The 6303-nt window shown below is 37.1% G+C and overlaps 1 pseudogene; it reads left to right on the top strand.

Annotated features, from left to right (window-relative positions):
• The first annotated feature begins 2116 nt into the window (after positions 1 to 2116).
• On the top strand, positions 2117 to 3717 carry LOC114293748 (uncharacterized; annotated as a pseudogene).
• Positions 3718 to 6303: the final 2586 nt, after the last annotated feature.

Here is a 6303-nt window from a genome sequence, read left to right as displayed (position 1 = left end):
ATAGACTGAGTTGATTCGGTTCAGTACTTATTTTTTTGAGTGCCGATTCGGTGGAAGGATACTTTGAAAACCGTTCTAGACTGTAACGATTTAAAGATTGTTTGAACAGGTGGCCGGTCCGAGGTAGGACGGTTTAATGGTGATACGAAGCATAGTAGTAGTAGTGTTTGTTAGGGTTAGGGTTAGAGTTAGGGTTAGGGTTAGGGTTTAAGTTTGAAATCCAGTTGATTGGGAGGAAATACAATTATTTTCTCTAAGCCAAGAATCTCTTTTGTCTCTCCATATAGAATTTCTATGCAATGATAATGAAAGATCATATACAAGTTATACTAATTAATTTACAAAGAAAGTCTCAAAGTGAGATATAGAAATTCTAGGTTGTAGATTTGAACCCTAACCTCCTATTCGGGCTCACAGAGGCTATGGCTGATGGTTTTTTTTCTCTCCAATTTGATGAACATACCAATTTTAGGATTTTAAGAATTTTCTAATAGGATAGTTTATTTGCTGTTTTAGCTTATCAATTTATCAAACGACAACAAACTGTTTGTTTCTGGTACACATAATTTTCTTCTGTCCCATGTCACATTTTTTGGGATGTTTGCAACTGTTTACTAGTTAACCCTTGATCTCTTGCAGTTTCACCAGATGTACGTTCAAAAATCACGACCTTTAAGTTATGACAAATATATGTGTGTACACAACACTACAAGAAAAAACACCTTTGGCGACTAAATTTTTAGTCGCCAAAGGTCCTATTTTAGTTGCCAAATGTCAAAATTTCACTTTTCCCGACTAAAAAGTTTAGTCGCCCGTGTTGTCGCCAATAAACGGTCGCGAATGCCTTTGGCGACTAAAACACTGTTAGTCGCCAATATATATGTCTTCAGCGACTAAAGATTTCGTCGCCAATAGTCAATTTCTTTATTGAAAATTATACCTTTGCCGACTAAACTGTTAGTCGCCAATAGTTCATTTTTATTTTATTATTTATACCTTTGGCGACCATTCACTTTAGTCGCTGAAAGTATTTTCAGAATTTTTTTTTTTTGCCTCCGCTGCTCCCAACAGGTTTCGAACTTGCGACGTCCCTTTGCACACGCCAAACCCTTTGCACAACACTCCCTCCACTATGCCAGTACACCATCACATGATCATATATGCAATATATATTATTTATATACTATATTAACCGCAATTAATACAAAATAATATTTATAAATATAATTTTTGTCAAAAATAAATTATTTACTAAAAAAAAAAATTAGGCGACTTTTGGCGACTAAAACCATTTTTTAGTCGGTAATTGTATTATTTTGGGCTACTAATTATTTATTTGTCGCTAAAAAAACAAGTTCTCAATTAAAAATAGCACTTTTGGCGACTAAACAGAAATTTCGTCGCCAAAACCACTACTTTGGGCGACTAAAATGGATTTTCGTCGGCAAACCCCCACTTTCAGCGACTAAATTGTTTTTAGTCGGCAAAACTGCTATAATCAGCGACTAAACCTGTTTTTAGTCGCCAAAACCATACCTTTTCGCTACTAAATTATTTTAGTTGCTAAAAACCGTGACTTTTGGCTACTAAACAAACTTTAGTCGCTGAAAACCCTATATTAGGCGGCAAAACTTCCTTTTAGTCGCTAAAAACATTCTGTTCGGCGACTAAACCCTTTTAGTCGCTAAAAACCTGCTTTTCGGCGACAAATTCCAATTTAGTCGCCATTTCATGCACTTTCAGCGACGAAATTTCATGTTTTGGTCGCCATTTCTGTTTTTTGTTGTAGTGCAAGTACATGTATTTTTGTAGTTTTAGTCTCCTCTGTTTTTCTTTGTTGAGTAACTTACATGATATGATTAAATTCCTAATGGCACAATAAAAATGAATTTCCATGGAAAATACACCTAAGTTTTCTGAAAATTCGAAAGATAAATGTTAGGAAATTTGATCAGTTACCTTACATCTTACGACCTTGATTTTGGCTGAGAACCTTTCTTGGCAGCTTTGTATATTGCCTTCAAAATTTTAGTGATGCTGCTCATTGATCCTGCAAAAAAGATATCATTTAACTGTTGCATTAGTGATTGAGATTTGGTTATTGTATATGAGAAGCATGATAAGAACTCAGATTCTATATGTTGCAGATATTAGCTTTGTTATTATGTACTTGGAATTAGTTCCTGGTCGTTTGGTTCTTGAGTCTGGCACTGAAAGCGGATCTTTGACCACCTCACTTGCAAGGGTTGTAGCTCCCACCGGACATGTCTATACGTTTGATTTTCACGAACAAAGGGCTGCCTCAGCTAGGTAAGAAATCAAAATCTCTCAAATTTATGGCATTTCACAATGTATTACTCTCAGTCCATGTTTAATTCCAATTGGATTCTATATCGTAACACCTCATAAAAATTTGTTTGTAGATGGACACCAAAAAAAACACAAACACAAACACAGACACAAACATAAAACAAAAAAATAACAAAAAAAGAGATAAACAATAACCAAAAGGGATCGTAATTAATTTTTTGTTTTTAAGCATATTAAACTTGAAGGAATAAAACAAAAGGTCTCTATTTTCTTCAAAAAAATGTGCTGGCATTTTAAAAACTTGAAATGTTACAGCTCAGAGGAACCTTTTATATGGGTGTTTTTGTTTTTGTTTTTGTTTTGTTTTTTATTTTATTTTCTATAAGCCATATAGTTGATGCCATCTTTAAGTTATGTGTTCAAGCTAACCATACTGACTGATAGAATGGATGCTTCTTCAAACTGAGCTCAAGTTGATGTTATTTAAGACGAAGCTTGTGTTCTCAAATTCAAGTCAAGTTACGTTTTGTTATTTTTTTGGTCCCCTCAATGAATTAGGTTACATGGTGTGATCTAATGATAGTAATAAGCTTGTCTAGCTTGTTAAAAAGAATGTTTGTCTCAATAATGTCATTCACAACAACATTCAAGTAAAGTCACAAAGGCTACACCTTTATGTGTTTTGAAGATGTAAAATTTTTAAAATGCTGACTTGAGTTTTTATTTTTGAGACAGGGAAGATTTTGAGAGGACATGACTAAGTAGTGTGGTCACAGTGGGAGTTAGAGATATTCAAGGTGTGAGGGGTTTCCTGATGATTTTTGTGGAAGGCTGATTCTGTCTTCCTTGACCTACCGCAACCTTGGTTAGCCATTCCTTCTGCTGGGAAAATGTTGAAACAAGATGGGATTTTGTGCTCATTCTCACCGTGCATTGAGCAAGTACAACGTTCTTGTGAAACTCCACAATTAAATTTTACTAATAAGCACTTTTGCAGCTTATTCTTCTAGATTTTATGAGCTATTGTGTTCTCATTTTCAATTTTGGCCTACGCTGACTTGATTTTGATGCTTTTTAAATTCATTTGTTTTGATTATTAGCAGTTGTTAATTGGCGATTGAATTGCCAGTTCACATTGAAAATACATTTTGATGGATGTTATCTTGTGCTTGTGTAGATATAAAAACATTTGAGGTACTCCTTTGCATGTATGAAGTTAGAGAAGGGAAAACAGAGAGCTTCCAAGCTGATGATAGTGCTGCTCTTGGGTCTCTTCCTTGCAAGAGGAGGCATGGCTCAAATGAAGGCAGCAATGCAAGTTCTCTTACAATCATGGTTAGACCCTCAGCTGAGGTCAGAGGTCACACTGGCTATCTCACTTTTGCAAGACTCGGATGCCTTTCTTAAAGAATGTGATCACAACTTCTTAGAAAAGCATGCTCCAAATTATTTGTTTTATTTTATTTATTATTTAATTTTAATTTTTGTTCAAGCATGTTTGGTTGAGAAGGTTGAAAGGCTTATATATGAAGTTCGCAAGTTATATATCAAGTAGTATAAATTATGATCATAAGGTGGAAATTACATCTTATTATTGTATGAAGAGGTGCAATCTACAACATCAAACGCTAAGGGGCAAGATGAAGTAGTCATGATTAATTTGAGACATGGTTGATAAAATAGTTGTTAAGAGAGACAAGGAAGAGTTAGTGGTATCAAATGATTGTGCTTCCTTTACGGTGTCAACCTAGTTGGGATCGTTAAGGTTAGCTATGATGCTTAGTGCAATCCCCAACTCAAGCATGATATGCATAGCAGTCGATATAGCTTATAGATTGATGTGAAGCTGACGACGTGAATCAGGGCAAGATGATTGGGTTGAGACGAATAAGATGGATATGGTTGAGACCGAACTTCAGGATGAAGTTGCCTATGTATCCCAAGAATGGGAATCAGGTCAACGTAGTTCATGGCTAAGGTTCACTCTGGTCGTGACACTCTCCTTTTGCGCCCTAACTTTTGCCAAAGTCGCCCCTTCGGGGTTTTCAACCTTGCGGCTCTATTTTTTTGATTTCTCATTTTTCATGCTCTAACTTTTTCCTAGGTCGCCCTTTCGGGTTTCCGGCCTAGCGAGCCTCTCCAGGATAGCGTTACAACACTTGTGGTGAATTTGATCAATAGTCATCCTTGCCTTAACACTGGAACTGGCTTCGCCTTGATTTGAGCTTGGTTTTCCATTCTCTTATTCATGTCTTCTTCTTTTCTTTCGCTTCATTTGCTAAGTTGATTCTTCTCGCAATGTGGTACTTCCTTGTATCGGCCTTCTCGGATTCAGACAAAAGTTCCCTTCCTCACAATTGACTAGATTTCATTCCAATGGATGCCCCTGGCTTGATGATTGACTTTTTTTTTTCCTTTTTTTTTCTTTTTTCCCTTTCTTCTTCTTTTTCTTTCCTTTTTTTTTCCTTCTTTTTCTTCTCTTTTTTCCCCCCCTTTCTTTTAGGTTTCTTTTATCATTTTCTCTTTGAAATAATGAAAACACCAATGGAGAAATTCTATGATCTGTAAGGTTTGAAAGTCGCCTTGTGCTTTCCATAATGATCGCCTAATGGCGAAGAAAATCCCCAAGACAATGTAGAACACCATGCACAATTCTAAACCTATCTTCGCAAGTTTTGCAAAAGAAGCAGTTTAAAATTCTTGAAATCATGAATGACTTTGTGCCGATAAGTCATAATTCACTCAAACCATTCAGGGGATCCTTCTCAACACTTGAGCTTATTAACAGAATCTCATTCAAAAAAAAAATAAAAATTCAAAGCCTTTTTCTATTTGTGAAAGGTCACACATGCATCACTATAGGTACAATAAAATGATCAGAAACTTAACTCCCACTTTCTTATAAAGATGAAGACCTGAGGGTACACGAGAACGACTCAAGGGAAAAGACTCAACTGATGCAACAATGCAAGAAAAGACAAAGGAAATGAAACTCATAACTCCATACACAACTCAACTGTGTACAAGACACAACTCAAAACAAAATCAATACTCTGGAGACAAAAGGGGTTTTCTCCAAATCCATCTGCAGAATTCAAAAACAACACTTCAAGTAGCCCTCAGGAGGGTTCAAACCTGCCTTCAATTCAGCAATACTAACATCCACACCTAGCAGAACTGATTTCTCATAGATTGAGCTTCATAATTACCTCGGTTGTCCTTACACATCTCATTGACCGTGTTGGCAAGGGTCAAAGGTTGGTTGTTGGCAAAACACGGATGGGATTTATGTTATGTGGTGGCAATCTATTGTGGTCAGGAGAGGTTTATTGATAACTTTGGTACTTAGCCAAGGGATTGGGTGGCTATATCAAAACGAGGCCCATTTGTCGTTGATATGTCATCACCTGGACTTGAGAGAGCTTCGGGTTGGCCATTTCCAATTGCAGCTTGCCCCAAGATTAGGGAGCTTTTTGAAGGGATCGAAACCCCAAATCTTAAATCTGCCGCCGTTCTTTGAAGGTCTTCAATCATTCTCAACATCTCAACGACAATGGTTTCGGCCATTTGGCGCTCTTGGCGTACTCGAATCGGATTGGGTGTATCCATCATGCATAAATCAGTACTTTCAACAATGAACACCTTTGGCTTGGGTAGATGGGCTGGGGTGATGTATATGCTGGGGTTGAAGGTAGGTGGTAGTGTATGGATGAGGTTAAGGTGAGAAGGAGATACTTGGTCATGGATGGAAAATGGGTTGGTGGTATCATTGGGTTTTTGAGGTGGAGCTATTGTCTGGTTGTCGATGAGATTCTAAACTTGATGACGAAGGCGGTATGAGGGATCGGTGCCATGACCGCGCTGTTGATGATACGAACAATATTTGGTGGGGTTATGTCTAGCAGGAAGTGGGTCAGGAAGAGGTTGGGGATAAAAGGGTTTGAGATACGCTCTTTCCATCAGGACTTTTAGTGCGCTAGTTAGGCTTATATT

Source organism: Camellia sinensis, chromosome 7 (assembly GCF_055761805.1).
Source record: "Camellia sinensis isolate YWXY chromosome 7, ASM5576180v1, whole genome shotgun sequence".
NCBI lineage: Eukaryota > Viridiplantae > Streptophyta > Magnoliopsida > Ericales > Theaceae > Camellia > Camellia sinensis.
This window is presented reverse-complemented; position numbering and strand designations above follow the sequence as displayed.